This window comes from Macaca mulatta, chromosome 9 (genome assembly GCF_049350105.2).
Source record: "Macaca mulatta isolate MMU2019108-1 chromosome 9, T2T-MMU8v2.0, whole genome shotgun sequence".
NCBI lineage: Eukaryota > Metazoa > Chordata > Mammalia > Primates > Cercopithecidae > Macaca > Macaca mulatta.
The window spans coordinates 110193296-110210556 of NC_133414.1; the positions used below are offsets into that span (position 1 = coordinate 110193296).

The window sequence follows — 17261 nt, forward strand, 5'->3', positions numbered from 1 at the left end:
TTTTTTTTTTTTTTTTTTTTTAAATGCCATATGTGGCTGGGTTGGGACTAGGGATAAAAACAGAAGAAGAGAAGCACTGTTGGAAAATAGATTCTAGTGTCTAGTATTGTGAGGTTTCCAAATAACATAGGTCAAACTGAACATGATGATACGGATTTCTGGGATAGGCAGATGGCTGACACTTCATGACCATTTAACCTGTGCAGAGTGAATAATGCGGGCAAAAGGTGTGTAGCACTCCTTAATATCATATTTGTCTCTTAGAAAAGAATCTGAATGTGTGTAGTGTTACTATTGGCTTGCAGTTGTGCTGTTTCAAGTTCTTTGCCATGGAATGCCAGAAGAATAGTAAAGAAAGAAGGGAAGCACTTGGATTTACATCCTGACTTCTCAAATTTTATGCCAGTAGTCCTGTTTCTGTTTTCTTATCTTTAAAATAGGGTTAATAAAACCAGCTCTGCTTGTTTATAAATATTAAAAGGAAAATTAAATGCAAGAATGTATTGAAAATGAGGTGGATAACGGGGAGAGACAGAAAGGCAGAATCCAAGAGAGGCGTTCAAAGACAGCTACACACATAGTCATAGAGACACATGCAATAGGCAGAGCGAGAGGAAGGTTAGTCAGAGACAGAGAAGTCAAAAACACTGAGCGGGACAGTCACCTAGGCAAAGTTAGAAAGCAGGGTAATCAGAGATGTAGAGAGAAGGGCAGAGTTAGAAATGAGGACAGACAGATACAGGGAGGGAGACAGAAAGAGTGAATGTCATGACCAAGATGGAGAGCTTTTTGAGTGTTTGTTATTTGAGAAGAACATGTAAATATAGTTGGCTAGGAAAGGGAAAATAAGCAGATATTAATAGTAAATCAAGTAACATACTTATGAAATTTTTATTACACTAGCATTTTTCCTTAAATACTAAATTTATTTTGCATATTCAGCATGCAAATATCAAGCCAATTTATGTATTACCTGTTAACTACCTAAATGACCTCTCAAGTGTAGTTTAAACACATTTTTAAAAAAATTAAGATTAATATTATTTTTTTCCCTCAAAAAAATCTAATATATGACTTACTATAGAAAACAGCAAATATGGTAAATTTAAAAGGACAACAGAAAACACTCATAATCTCACAATCTAAACATAACATATAACGAGGCCCACATTTTTCATTTTTTTTTCCAGTCTTCCTTTTCCTAGGCATTTACTAAAGCCCATCTACTTTCCTAAAGGACCCAAATGCTGTTTTTAAGTCCAAAATGATGCTATAACTATTTGTGGCAGAGTTAACACTTTATAATCCTATTTTGGCACTTAGATACTTTCATAAACTATTTGTGTACCCATTTTTTTCTCTCCCTAGATTGTAAACTTTTAACTACAGACTATATGTTATTCATCTTTGTGTCTTAGGAATCTAGCAAAGTATCTTACATATCATTGTTAAGCCTCCTAAGTAGAAACTGTCTTATTTAAACAGGTCTGCCAAATTGCACATTGGATTGGACCTTCCTTAAAGTTGAGAAAAACTTGATTTTAGGGGTGGTGTGTGTGTGTGTGTAATGTAAAGCTACCGAGCTGGGAAGGGGCACTTTTTTTCTCATTACCTTTTGTTGTGTTTGTAACAAGCCATTCCAAAACATAATGGTGTAAAACAACCATTTTATTGTGCTATGGATCTGTTGGAATTCAGACAGGACAGTTTCTGCACAGATGGCTTGCTTAAGCCTTAGCTGGGAAGATTCAAAAGCTGGTGGTGACTTTATGGCTGGTACTTAGAACCTGGAGGCTTCTTCACTCACATGCCTGGTGATTGATGTTGGTTGTCCCTCAGAACACCTACCTACCCAGATAGGCTAATTTGAGCTTCTTTGCAGCATAGCGGCTGTTTTCTACGCGTGAGCATCTAGAGAGAACCAGGTGGAAACTGCATAACTTTTTGTGACCAAGCCGTAGAAGTTCTGTGGTATCACAAGCTTGCCAGATTCAAGGAGTGAGTGACAGTTACATGGGATCCGCTTCTCACAGGAGTGTCAGAGTCATACTGTGAGAAAAACATTTTGGGGGTGGGAGGTAGCAAGTAAAAAAATGAGTTAATAAAACATTATCACTTTTTAAATGTCAGTGAATAAATGTTCTATTGAAAGTAAGGGTTTTTCCCTACTGCTAATGGTGTTTAGTTAAAAAATTTGTACTAGTAAAAATTTCTAAACCTAAAACTATTTTAAATTATTTTCTTGGCTTTTAAGCTCTGAACAAGATCTTATTATTTCTTTTTAACTGAATTTGCAAGTTGGTCAGTTTTTATACTTGGGTCTTGCCTCACCCCCATTTAATAAAACAAGTCTTGTTTTGTAAATGATATACATGTTCACTGCAGACAATTTAGAAAATCAGGAAAGAAACAAAATCAACTCATGATCTCACCTGTGAGATGTAATCAGTTTCAGGTTCATAATTTCTTTCTTTTTTTTTTTTTTTTTCTCTTTTTTCTTTTTTTATACCTGTAATCCCAGCACTTTGGGAGGCTGAGGTGAGCGGATCACTTTAGGCCAGGAGTTCGAGACCAGCCTGGCCAACATGGGGAAATCCTCTCTCTACTAAAAATACAAAAATTAGCTGGGCATGGTGGCGTGTGCCTGTAGTCCCAGCTACTCGAGTGGCTGAGGCACGAGAATCATATGAACCCAGGAGGTGGAGGTTGCAGTGAGTGGAGATCGCGTCGCTGCCCTCCAGCCTGGGTGACAGAGTGAGACTCTGTCTCAAAAAAAAAAAAGAAAAAAAAAGGTAGACCGGGTGTGGTGGCTCACGCCTATAATCTCAACACTTTGGGAGGCTGAGGCCGGCAGATTACTTGAGGTCAGGAGTTCGAGACTAGCCTGGCCAACATGGCAAAACCCCATCTCCACTAAAAATACAAAAATTAGCTGGGTGTGGCAACACGTGCCTGTAGTCCCAGCTGCTCAGGAGGCTGAGGCAGGAGAATCGTTTGAATCTGGGAGGCAGAGATTGTAGTGAGTTGAGGTTTTGCCACTACACTCCGGCCTGGGCCACAGAGTAACACTCTGTCTCCAAAAAACAAACAAAAACAGAAGAAAAAATACTAATGTGTTTAATTATGAAGTATTTTGCTTAGACCCTGGTTGGAATATTTTGTGACATATGGAACATTTACCATATTAACCTTTTCTAAATCTGAAAATTTCTGAATCTTGTCTGGTCCCACAAGTTTTGGATTAGGGATTTTGAACTGCAATTAAAAACCTAGTGTTAGGAAAAGATGAGTTTGTTAACTTGTTTTGGTAGTTCTGAACTTTTTTATCACATGAATCTTCCCAGAACTTTTGTGCTTTCATTTCACATTTTCATTTCAGGAGAAGATCCAGAAGGAAAATAAATAGTCTTGATTTGTTTATATGATCAGTAATTCTCTCTCACCGTCCCACATAACTGTTTCAAACTTGTGACCATCTCTCAATACGTTTAGAATTTCTAGTGACTTTTGTGCCTCTTGATCCTTGTGTGAGAAGCAGTGATTTAAGTTAAGTACCAGAGTTGACAAGCCCCTGGAGCCATGTAGTTCTTTGTTTTTGCCTCTGGTATTGTCACTGTGACATTGCTGTTCTTTCCCTTTTTGCCATAGTATTTCTTTTTTTGTACTGTGTTTCTTATTTGCTTCCTTGGGTATCCTGAAACTTTTCATTGCTCCTAACACTTTGGTGAGGGACAGTGCTTCAAAAACTAGGATAAGATCTTGGCTGCCAGTTTATTAACTTGCAGTTTGCCCCCCTCAGTGGAGAGAAAACATTAAAATCAAGGTTGAGGAGTGTGTCTTTGACTTCATAATGTCATGTAGTTTTAACTTTTTGAGTTATTAGTACTGTCATAAATTCAGTATATGACCATATATTATAAAATATTCCAACCAGGGTCTAGGGCAGTACTTTGTAATTAAACACATTAATAGTTCACATGTATTCATTATAGAGAATTTGGAAAATACAACCATATTTTCACCACCTGGAAGTAACTGTTACCATTGGGGTTTATTACCCCATTCTATTTTCTGTGTGTCTATTACCGTAGTACACACACATACTTAAACTGGAATCTCTTGCTGTTATATATAAACTTTGTATCCTGCTTTAAAAAATATATAATGGGTTGGGACAGTGGCTCCGTAATCCCAGCATTTTGCAGGGGGGCCGAAACGAGAAGATTGCTTGAACTCAGGAGTTTGAGACCAGGCGGGGTGACATAGTGAGACCCATCTCTACAAAAACAAAAATGTGGAATGTAGCACGAATTATATTACTGGGCAGTATTATTTATTTATTTCCGAGATGGAGTCTTGCTCTGTCGCCCAGAGCTGGAGTGCAGTGGTGCGATCTCGGCTTACTGCAACCTCTGCCTCCTGGGTTCAAGCAATTCTTCTGCCTCAGCCTCTTGAGTAGCTGGGATTACAGGGGCGCACCACCACGCCTGGCTAATTTTTGTATTTTTAGTAGAGGTGGGGTTTCACCATGTTGGCCAGGCTGGTCTCAAATTCCTGACCTTGTGATCTGCCTGCCTTGGCCTCCCAAAGTGCTGGGATTATGGGTGTGAGCCACCGTGCCCAGCCGGGGCAGTAATCTTTAGATTTGTCTTCGTTTTGGATGGGAACCTAGGAGACTGGGATTCAAATTCTGGCTTTGTCCTTGCCGAACTGAAAACTAGGGCAAGTTATAGGATACGTCTGGGCTTCCATGTGTCAGCTGTCAGATTTCCAAAGTATTTGACACCACAGTCTTATGAAAGTTAACCCTCTGCTTAGAACATTATTCATACACAAAATAAGTCCTAGTCTGGTCTATCTTTGAGATCCTTCCAGTTCTACTACTGAATGATCTCTAACTTGAGGAGTGCAAAATACAGCAGTATTTATGTCAGGTTATTTAGGCCTAATGGAACAGAAGGATCTTGAAGGAAATAAAAGAGTAACAAACTGACTGGAGGGGACAGAAGAAAACTCTGGAGGGAATGATGTGAAGTTGGGAGCAAGAATGAGTACAGTATGTGAACTGAATGAGACGAACAAGCGATCTTTACAGTATTCCACAAATAGAATGATTTTTACTGATGAGTAGTGAGGAGATATGATTTGTTAAGTTTGTTTGTGTATGGGGTAATGAAGGAGAATTAAGGGACAATATTGAAGGCTAGGCTGAAAAACTTAAATTTGATCCAATAGGTGGCAGGACTTCTGTTGAGAGTCATACAATGAAAACCGTTTGACTAAGGCTGCCTTGGCAACTTTGTATGTTTGATAAACTTAAGTAGAGGGAGTTACTGAAGAGTACAGTATTTCAATTGTACTGTGGAGTAATGTGGAAATAGAAATAATGTAAACATAGAAAACATGATACCTCTTGTTTGTAAGATATGGGGTTAGAACTGGGAGTCAGAATACCACAGAATTTGAGCCTGACATATCAAGCATACTGTGTCATTGATAGTGGCATTGGGAAAGGATCTCGGATAGGTCTTGGAGAAAGATAACAAGTTCAATTTCTAATATATTCAGTTTTAGGCATTAGGTTATTTAAGTGGTAGTTTTAAAAGTCTGGTGCTTTAAAAATTTATTCACCTAGATGAATGCTGCCCCTTTTAAAGTAATGTTTTTGGGGACATGCATTTATTCTAGCAAATAAATGTTCTCTGGAATTTGTCTTTTGAAACTGCTTTTAGAACCTGTAGAGCCACATAAGAAAACCATTCTCGCTGGGCACAGTGGCTCACGCCTGTAATCCCAGCACTTTGGGAGCCTGAGGCAGGCGGATCACGAGGTCAGGAGATCGAGACCATCCTGACCAACATGGTGAAACCGTCTGTACTAAATATACAAAAATTAGCTGGGTGTGGTGGTGCGCGCCTATAATCCCAGCTACTCGAGAGGCTGAGGCAGGAGAATCACTTGAACCCTGGAGGCGGAGGTTGCAGTGAGCTGAGATCGTGCCACTGCACTCCAGCCTGGGCAACAGAGTGAGACTCCGTCTCAAAAAAAAAAAACAAAAAACACCATTCTCATAACTTGATGGTCATATCCCTTGTCCTCAAAAGAATATGATCTTACTTGGTCATCTATTTACCATACATATTTCTAAGTAATAATTGGCAGTTTCTAAAAATTAATCTGCGGAAACATCAAATTTATTACTATGGAGGATATTTTAATGACTTGTGATTATTGGGGATGCTAAAAGTCTTAAGCTGTGATAGCATCTTATTTTGGTTATAGCTTTGTTGACAAATAATTTGCATACTATACAATTCACCCATTTTTTGGTGGGGGGGACATGTGATAAATTTATATAATTTGTAAAGATCTAATAAGAGTAAATAGGGATATCCATCACTTTACACAGTTGTGTTTTGTTTTGTTAAAAACGTTTGAAATATGTAAATAGATTATTGTAAACTTTAGTCATCCTACTGATCTATCAAACACTAGGTTGTATTTCTTCTATCAAATTTTGTGTTTGTACCCATTAATCAACCTCTTTTTATCTTCCCCATCCACACTCCTTCTTGGCTTCTGGTACCCACCAGTCTACATTCTGTCTTCAAGACATGTGCTTTTCAGATCCCGTGTGTAAGTGAGAACACATGATATTTGTCTTTCTGAACTTGGCTTGTTTTACTTAACATAATGACCTCTAGTTCCATTTATGTTGCTGCAAATGACAGGATATCGTCCTTTAAAACATTTTTTGTTTTATTTTTAAATTATTTTTATCGGGGGCAACCTTCTGAGCCAGAATAGGTTCAGAGAGACTCCCAATTTCATTCTTCTTCATGGCTGAATAATACTCTACTGCGTATATGTACCATTTTTTCTTCCTGCATTTATCCATTGAGGGGCACTTAGGTTGATTTCATATTTTGGGTATTGTGAATAGTGCTGCAAAAAAATAACATGGAAGTGCAGATGTCTCTTTAGTATATGGATTGCCTGTCTTTTCAGTATATATCCAGTAGTGGAATTGCTGGATCATATGATGATTCTATTTTTCATTTTTTGAGGAACCTCCATACTGTTCCCCATAGTAGCTGTATTAATTTACATTCCTTCCAACAGTGTAGGAGAGTTCCCCTTTCTCCATATCCTCACCAACATCTGTTATGCCCTGCCTTTTTTATAAAAGCCATTTTAACTGGTGTGAGATTACATCTCATTGTGGTTTTGATTTGTATTTCTCTGATGAATAGTGATGTTGGACATTTTTTTCATGTACCTGTTGGCCATTTGAATGTCGTCTTTTGAAACGTCTATTCAGATCGTTTGCCTGTTTTTAAATCAATCTGATTTATTTGTTCTTTTGCTGTTGAGTTGTTTGAACTCCTTATATATTCTCGTTATTAATCCTTTGCCAGATGGATAGTTTGCAAATATTTTCTCCATTCTGTGGGTTATCTCTTTACTTTGATTGTTTCCTTTGCTGTGCAGAAACTTTTTAGCTTGATTTAGTTCCATTTGTCTATTTTGCCTGGGTTGCATGTGCTTTTGAGGTCTTACACAAAAAATCTTTGCCTAGATCAATGTCCTGGAGCAACTCATCAATGTTTTCTTCTAACAATTTGATGGTTTCAGGCCTTACATTTAAGTCTTTAATCCGTTTTGATTTGATTTTTGTATTCAGTGAAACATAAGTCCTAGTTTCATTATTCTCAATATAGTTACCCAGTTTTTCCAGCACCATTTGTTGAAGAGACTGTGTTCTTTACCCATTTTATGTTCTTGGTGCCTTTGTCAAAAATAAATTGGCTTTAAATGTATGGATTTATATTTGGATTCTCTATTTTGTCCCATTGATCTGTGTGTCTGTTTTAATTTTAATACCGCATTGATGTGGTTACCAGAGTTTTGTAGTATAATTTGAAGTCAGATAGTGTGATACCTCCAGTTTTCTTCTTTTTGCTCAGGAGTGCTTTGGCTATTCAGGTTCTTTTGTGATTCTGTATAATTTTTGTATTTGTTCTTCTGTTTCTGTGAAGAATATCGTTGGTATTTTGATAGAGATTGCATTGAATCTGTACATTCTTTGGGTAGTATTGTGATTTTAACTGTGTTAATACCTCTAATTCGTGAGCATGGAATATCTTTCCATTTTTGGTATCGACTTCAGTTTCTTTCATCAGTGTTTTATAATGTTTCTTGTATAGATCTGTCACTTCTTTGGTTAAACTGATTCTTTGTAGCTGTCGTAAATGGGATTGCTTCCTTGAATTCTCTTTCAGATTGTTTGCTATTGGCATATATAAATCTACTGATTTTTGTATGTTGATTTTTGTGTCCTACAACTTTACTGAATTTATCAGTTCTAAGAATTTTTTGGTGGAATCTTTAGATTTTTCTATATATAAATCATTTTGTCTGCAAAAAGGGGCAATTTGACTTCCTTTCTAATTTGGTGCCCTTTGTTTCTTTCTCTTGCCTTATTGCTCTGGCCAGAACTTCCAGCATTATGTTGAATAAAAGTGGTAAATGTGGGCATCCTTCTCTTGTTCCAGATTTTAGAGGAAAGGCTTTCAATTTTTCCCTGTTCAGTGTGATATTAGCTGTGGATTTGTCATATATAGCCTTTATTATTGGTATATTCCTTCTATACCCAATGTGCTGAGGGTTTTTATCATAAAGGGATATTAGATTTTATTGAATACTTATTCAGCATCTATTAAAGTGATCATAGGGTTTTTCGTTCTTGGTTCTGTTAATGTGTCATGTTTATTGATGTGCACATGTTGAACTATCTTTGCCTCCCTGGGATGAATCCCACTTGCTCATGGGGAATTATCTTTTTAGTGTGCCGTTGAATTTGGTCTTCTAGTATTTTTGCGTCTATGTTCATTAGTGATACCGGCCCATAGTTTTCTTTTTTTGTTGTGTCCTTGACTGGTTTTGGAATCAGGGTAATGCTGGCCTTGTAGAATGAGTTGGGAAGTATTCCCTCTCCTTCAATTTTTTGGAAGATTATGAGCAGAATTGGTATTCTTTGAATGTCTGGTAGAATTCACCAGTGAATCCATCAGGTCTTGGGCTTTTCTTTAATGGGAGACTTTTTATTACAGCTTCAGTCTGGCTATTCCTTATTGGTTTGTTGAGTTTTTCTATTTCTTCATGGTTCAATCTTGATAGGTTGTATGTGTCCAGGAATTTGTCCAGGAATCTGTCCATTTTTTCCAGGTTTTCCAATTTGTTGGCATATAGATGTTAAAATAGTCTCTAATGATTCTTTGTGTTTATGGTCTCACTTGTTTTGTCTCCTTTTTCATTTCTGATTTTATTTGGGTCTTCACTTTTTTCTTAGTTTAGCTGAAGTTTTGTCGATTTTGTTTCTCTTTTCAAAAAAACAACTTTTTATTTCGTTGATTTTCTGTAGTCTAAATTTTATTTCTTTCTGCTCTGATCTTTATTATTTCTTTCCTTTTACTAATTTTGGTAAATTTAGGTTTGTTCTTTTTTAGTTCCTTGAGGCACGTTATTAGATTATTTGAAGTCTTTCTGCTTTTTTGGTGTAGGCATTTATTGCTATAACTTCCCTCTTACTGCTGCTTTTGCTTTATTCTATAGATTGTAGTGTGTTATATTTTCATTTTTGTTGTTTCAAGAAATTTTTAAATTTCCTTGTAATTTCTTCATTGATCATTCAGGTGTTACTTAATTTCCATGTGTTTGTGTTTCCTGAAGTTCCTCTTGTTACTGATTTTTAGTTTTGTTCCATTGTAGTCAGTTTTTGTTTCATTGTAGTTTTGTTTCATTGTAGTTCACATGCTTTCTGCTTTTTTGAATTTGTTCAGACTTGTTTTGTCGCCTAAGATATAGTCTGTTCTGCAGAACGTTCCATGTCTGGATGAAAAGCGTGTGTATTCTGTGCACTTGGATGTTCTAGAAATGTCAGGCTGATTTGTTCTAGTGTATAGTTTAACTCTGATGTTTCTTTGTTGATTTTTTTGTCTGGATGATCTGTCGTTTACTGAGAGTGGAGTGTTGAAGTCCCCTACTGTTACTGTATTGCAGTCTGCCTCTCCTTTAAGATCTATTAACATTTGCATTTTATACTTGGCAGCGCTCGTCTTTTTTCTCCTTTAATTGTGTATCTTCAAATAGCCTCTCAAGTTCACTGATTCTTTCCTTTGTGTGATCTTTCTGCTGTTGAGAGCCTCTAATGACTTTTTCAGTTCACAAATGTATTTCTGAGTTCCAAGATTTGATTTCTTGTACTATTTCAATCTCTTTGTTAAATTTCTCCAATCAATTTCTGAATTGCTTTTCTGTGTTATCTTGGTGATCGCCAAATTCCCTTAAAATGGCTATTTTGAATTCTTGGTTAGAGGGTTCCCAAATTGCTGTCTTGCTAGGGTCAGTTACTGGTTCCTCGATTTGCTGTTCGAAGAGGCCTTGGTTCCTTCTTTGCTGTTGTTTCTTGTGGATGTACATCTGTATCTTTACATTGAAGGATAGTTCTTTGTTCCAGTCTTTTCTTTCTGCCTTGTTTTCTGTTTTGCAAGCTCCCCTGTTTGGATCTACTTGTTTTGGTTTTTATTATGTGTTTGCTTAGTGATTCTTTATAATATACCTCTTGATTTTCTTTTTCTTTTCTTTTTTTTTTTCCTGCTAGATTGCTGCCTCTTTTTCGGCACCAGCTGGCACCTTAAGCCCAGGTTTGCCTCGGTTCTAGTAACTAGTCAGTATGCTGCCCCTCCTGCATGGGGGCGTCCCACAGGAGATATTCCAGTAGTGTGGGAAGACTGGCTATGGGTTCATGCCCAGGTGACTTGTGGAATGAACCTCCTACAGTGTGGTGCTGCTGAACAGCTGTTTTGATTTGGAGTCACAGAGCAGAGTTTCTAGGGCTGGGAATAGTAGTCCTCCCTCCCCTCTTTGTCTCTGGCTGTCCTCAGGGATACTTCTTCCTTTACATACTCCCAACACTTCCTGTAATTTGAGGCAGGGACAGTTCTCCTGCCAGAGATCCTAAGATGGTGGGAAGCTGGTTGTCCACCTGATTCTCTTTTTCCAGTATAGTGATTGTGAGTCGTGGGGGAAGTTTTCTGCATTATTGGTGTTGAGCTGGTTGGGGAAAAGGGCATCATGGTTACGGAAGTTCGGTTTTTGTTTCCTGCTTAGGTTTTCTCACTTCTCCATGGCCCTGAAACTGTTTCCTCCTCATTTTGAATTCTGGGACATTGCTGGTGATAATCTCAGCACTTTGTTTTTGGTTTTCTGTGGGGCAGTTGAATGAAGCCAGCTTGCTTCTATGCTGCCATTTTGGAACTGGAAGAATATGTGATAGTACTTTGGAAGAAGGTCTAGTGTGTGCTGGTTAAGAGGATGGGTTCTGGGGACCTAGGTTTGAATGATCTCTTTAGTACATTGTGTCTTGAGCAATTTATTTAATTTGTCTGGGCCTCATTTCCTCATTTGTATAATGGAGATGGTGATAAAACTTTACTTTGTAGGATTGTTGTGAGGATTGGCTCTGAGAACAATGACTGGCAAATACTAGGAGCTCAGTAAATATTAGCTATTTATTACCACCACAACTACTATTATTGTTTCTACCACCACTTTGTCTGTTTATCTATTTTGTTTTAAAAATTAGTTATATTCCTATATAATTATGTCGCATACTAGTGGAATGATAGGCAGCTGAATATAAAATTGGAGCTCAATAGATGAGACATAGAGATGTTTTTTTAAGAATGTGTGGCCTAAACCTTAGAGAAGAGCAGAAAAGACTAAGGATGAAGAATTAGGGAATACCCATAGTAAGGGTGCAGGAGGCAGAAAAGGAGCCAGTAAAAGAGTAGAGAGAGATTGTTTAGAGAAAGAAGGAAGGCCGGGCGCGGTGGCTCAAGCCTGTAATCCCAGCACTTTGGGAGGCCGAGACGGGCGGATCACGAGGTCAGGAGATCGAGACCATCCTGGCTAACACGGTGAAACCCCTTCTCTACTAAAAAATACAAAAAACTAGCCGGGTGAGGTGGCGGGCGCCTGTAGTCCCAGCTACACAGGAGGCTGAGGCAGGAGAATGGCGTGAACCCGGGAGGCGGAGCTTGCAGTGAGCTGAGATCCGGCCACTGCACTCCAGCCCTCCAGCCCGGGCAACAGAGCGAGACTCCGTCTCAAAAAAAAAAAAAAAAAAAAAAAGAAAGAAGGAAAATAAGGCACATATATTCGTGTAGAGGTTATATGAATTGGAATTAGATTTCGTTGCAACCACGTACCAGAGACTTAAATGTGATAGAAGTTCATGTCTGTCGAGTTAGAAATTCCAGAAGTAGTCAGTTTAGGACTCATGTGGTTTGCCATGGTGTCACATTTCCCCACTGTGCTCGGATTCTGTTATTTTCCAAAGACACTTTATGGTCTAAGAGAGCTACTAACTTCAGCTATTTCACCTACATTGCAGTCATCAGAAGGAGAAAGAGAAGAACACATCTCACTTCCTTTAAGGATACTTCCTGGAAGTTATATATTACAGGTTGAGTATCTCTTATCCAATATGCTTAGATCCAGAGAATGGTTTCACATTGTTTTCACATTTTGGAATGTTTGCATTACTCTGTGGATATCAAGCAGACCTTGTCGATACTTTCAACCATATCGTTATACTACAGAGCAGAGAATAAGCAAAAAAAAAAAAAAAAAAAAAAAAAAAAGAGCATAGTGAGTAATAGTAATGCAGTACATCTTGGCCCCATGTGAGGCATTGTGGGGAGCCTACAGTTGGTGTATCTGGCATATACACATGTCGTTTTATTACCCATTGTGGGCATGCTTGTGAAGAGGAATCCGGGTGTGTGCAGATATATATTGCAGCTGATGGGGGCTGGGAGGGTCTTTCTTTCCTTGGGGACACTGAATAAACTATGTGTTGGGTGCCTGCATTGTGACTGCAACCTGTTACATGAGATCAGGAGTGGAATTTTTCACTTGTGGCATCATTTTGATACTCAGAACATTTTAGATTTTGTAGCATTATAGATTTTTGGATTAGGGAGTTCCATGTATACTACTTTTGCTCATATTCTATTGGTCAAACTTAGTCACATGGCCACACCTTGCTGCTGGAGAGGCTGGGAAATGTAGACTTTATTTTGAATGGTCAGTGCCTGGCCATTCAAATAAAAAGCAGGAACAGTGAGAATAATCCCAGTGTAGCTAGATGAAGAATACAGGGTAGATAACAGTTAATTGTCTTTAGGACAGTTTAATTCATTATTGGTTATTCTTGATAGAGTTTTTATAATTACTGAAATATAAGTACAAATTCATTCTTGTCAAATTGCATCAACAGTATGTTGTTTTTAGGGTGTAATCTGTTCATGAATCCTTGCTTAATTAGGATTATCAGTTTCTCATAAAAAATCTGTATGTATACATATGTATGTGTTTATGTGCATGTGTGTGTACACATCCCCCCATTTAACATTAGTGTTGGCCAAAATTATTTCATATGACAACAGTGTGAAGTAAAATTGATGGTAAATAAGCTGCTGATAACCCTCTTCTGTTGTTTTAAGCCTGTAATTTTACCCAGTATTCTATTTGGTAAATACTCTCCAATTTGGTTGTTTTTTTGGCCAATGTTTTTAATCTGTCTCTGTCCTTTTATATTACTACTCTGTCTCACTGCTGTTAATTATACTTCCTGAAATAGATAAATGAACAAATTTAATTAAATGTGTTATTTGCACTGTCTCCTGATCATTAATGAATTTGTAAGTAAGGTCAGACCTATAATCTTTCTAGTATTACAATTCGTGAATCTTCACTGTCTACTCAATTGGTAATTATTTGCTTAAATTTTTTTTTTTATTTTTAAAGCTTCTATATTTTGTGTGTTTATGCTCTTTCAGTATTAGAAATATAAAGATCTTCTAACAAAAAGGAAACTTTTTCTGTAGGATATTCTGTCCCTTTCGGTTGAAAATGTTTTCTTTAGACATGTTTTTGAATGATGAACAATTAAGTTTATATGGTGCTATTTGGGTTTTCCAAAAAAAAATTTAAAAATAATTTAAAATATTTTCTCAATAGATGTAGAGTTTAAAATAGACATGTTTTAAAAAGTCCAATAGTGAAAAAAGGTTTTATAACAAAATATAGTGAGTAGTTTTTGTCCCACCACTTCCCATTCTCTCTAGTCCTCTCCCTAGAGGATACAGGGTAGATAACAGTTAATTTTTTTTATTAACTGTTAATAATTTAACAGTTAATAAGCTATTTCTTCTTAAGCTATTTCTTCTGGCATCAGCCTATCTCTGTATTTAAAAGTAATGTATGTACAATGCTATCTTTTGATTTACCAGTTTTTTTCATTATATATGGAGTTTCTATAATGGTAGAGAAAGTTTTAGTGTTATTAAATACCATCTCCACTACTGCTTCTCCCTAGCTTCTTAATTTAGTTCTATTAAAATATTTGGTTAAGTCTAATAATGTTATGTTTACATTACTATGCCTGTGCAAATTTTACTTGCTGATAGTGTCTTAAATAGCCCCTCAGTGCAGTTTTCCACAAGGTCAATCACGCTAAACTGTCAGAATTTTTTTTTTTTTTTAATTCTTGGAAATTTCTCTTCTAGAGACTTCCAGTGTCCTACTATTGAAGCCTACTCTCTCGACCTGCTGCATTGCTCTTTTCCTAGTATGATTTCCCCTTGTTGTTATCCTTAGATTTTTCTCTGCTGGGTTTGATTCTCCGAATATTGTTGGAACTCCTATCTTCTTTAGGCTTCATTTACCTCTTGCTTAGGTGGAGCACATCCTCTAGTAGTTGTGTTGGATTCAAAAGATGATACCATGCCAGACAGCATGAGGATGACAGCCTTCAGCATGCCTACCCTCTCACATAGCTTCAATCTGGATTGGTTGCTTTCTGCTGCTGGTGCACAGTTGTCATCCTAGAGTCCCATTCACTAGTATTCCTTCACTTCTCTCTTGTGTTGGATGTCTTGTTTTCTGTATCTTATCTCTTCTTTCCTTTGGTTTGTTTCCTTGTTTGTTGTCAAAGGATGATGAGATCATCACTATCTAAAATATCTAATCAGGCACAATGTCCCAGAACAAAGCAGATTGCTAGTTTTATAGAGTGTTTTGGGGGAGTGTGGTGCTCAGGGATTAGAAAATTTTAAGAGGCAGCAGAAGCAGATTAACATAATCTATAGACAAATGGTTACTTGGGTGAGACCATTGTCGATTGGTTGAGACCATTGTCGATTGGTTGGCATTTGGGTATTTTATTGTAGTGACTTTCTCCCTAACTTTAAATTGGCTGACTTTCAGAAGTAAGGGGCTAAGCTAACACTGATTAGCTTGTAAAAGAAAAGTAAGTTGTTTTTACAATGGAATGGGTATAAGTAGTCTTTGGCAACTTTTTACTATAGTTACGAACAATCAGTCTTTCCTAAATTTGTAAGAACTTTAAAATTCTCAATCTTCTAGTAACTCTCTAGGAAAGCGTACATGGTAGGTAATTTTTTGAGCCTTTCCATGTCTGAAAATATTTTTGATTTCTGTTTTCACATTTGATTAATACAGTTTGGGTGAGTGTAAAATTCTAGATTGGAAATATTTTTTTCGGAATTTTGAAGGCATAGTTTCTTTTTTCTCCTCATCCTTTATTGCTTTTGAGAAGTCTTAAGCCAGTGTGGACTCTCTTCTTTCGTTTGGATCTTTTCACTGGAAACTTGTTAGACTTCTGCTTTGTCCCCAGTGTTCTGAAGTTTCGCAATGATGTGCTTTGGTGTGGGTCTGTGTTTATTTTTATCTACTGTCCTGGGTGTTTGTGGGTACCTTTCAATGTAGAACAGTTGGCATTTTTCTGGGACCTGGTGTATGGAATGGGGGTGGGGCAGTAAGTTTTAGGTTCAATATGCTTACTTAATCACCCAGTTTTAAAGACCTCTGCACTTCCAGTCAGCCCTTGATCTACAGATGGTCTATTCTACATTTTAGAGATAATCCCAAACTTTTTTTCACAGAGGAGGAGGGGATCTCAGGATCGCTCCCTTCACCCAGTGCCCTCCCTGCGTTTCACTTCCAGTTCCAGAGTTGGTATGGCCAGTCCCTGACTCATGAGGATTTCTGACTGTAAATTGGGTTGAGTGGCAACTTTCTCTACTGCTGGTTTGGAATTTGGCTTTTTAAGTTCTGCTACACATTGAGCATTCATCAATACATCAATAACTTCCAAAGTTTTGTTACTTTTTTTTCTCTTCTCCGCTGTCTATCCTTGTGGATTTATGTTTTAAGACAAAACAAATTGACTTATTTCAGTAGAATTTTTGGAGAGAAGCAAAATTATATGCATATGTGCATTCCATTCTCTTAACAGAAAAACAGCTATAAGACTAACTGCAATATTCTTTTTTTTTTTGAGACGGAGTCTTGCTCTGTCACCTAGGCTGGAGTGCAGTGGCGCGATCTTGGCTCACTGCAAGCTCCGCCTCCCGAGTTCATGCTATTCTCCTGCCTCAGCCTCCGGAGTAGCTGGGATTACAGATGTGCGCCACCACACCCGGCTAATTTTTTGTATTTTTAGTAGAGATGAGGTTTCACCGTGTTAGCCAGGATGGTCTTGATCTCCTGACCTCATGATCTGCCCGCCTCAGCCTCCCAAAGTGCTGGGATTACAGGTGTGAGCCACCACTCCCGGCCCTAACTGCAATATTCTTATGTGAAATAATATTACAGTAGCATTACATGATTATTATATTTCTGATATGTGAAAGGTAGAGTAACAGAATATGTTGCTCAAATGCAGTAACACTAAACATAGGTCTGCAGAGAGGGCACTGCTACAGAGACTAGTCATACCTTCCTTGATTGTGAGCTATTCCTTTAATTTCTAAAAATCATCATTGGAAAACCCACAAAAATGTTACATCTGTATTATAGGAAAACTAGAATACAGTGATAAACCTGAAGAATAAAATAAGAGTCACTTTAATTACACTACCCAGAGCTGCCCACTATTAACAGATTAGTGTATATATTTTTCTAGTCTTTGTTTATGCATTTGCCTATGTATTTATGGACATATGTTTAAATGGGGCATACTATATGTATTATTTTGTTCCTTCCCCCATTTTTTCCAACCATGAAAGTATATGGCTCTTGAGTCGAAAATTTTTTTGCACAGAATCCTAGAGATTATATTCTCATTAACAACATCTAACTCCCATTTGCTTGATTGTACATTATGTGCC

The 17261-nt window shown here is 37.4% G+C and overlaps 1 protein-coding gene across 12 annotated transcripts in view; it reads left to right on the forward strand.

The window, feature by feature from the left end:
* The window catches only part of R3HCC1L (R3H domain and coiled-coil containing 1 like), a 102180-nt gene that overhangs the window by 5181 nt on the left and 79738 nt on the right, over window positions 1-17261 (forward strand). Inside the window, exon 2 of one of the 12 annotated variants that reach the window (XM_077947127.1) lies at window positions 14637-14698. The exons of the other annotated variants lie outside the window; for them this stretch is intronic. The gene's annotated coding sequence lies outside the window, so the exon portion shown is untranslated. The remainder of the gene's footprint in view (window positions 1-14636; window positions 14699-17261) is intronic. 12 annotated transcript variants of the gene reach the window in all.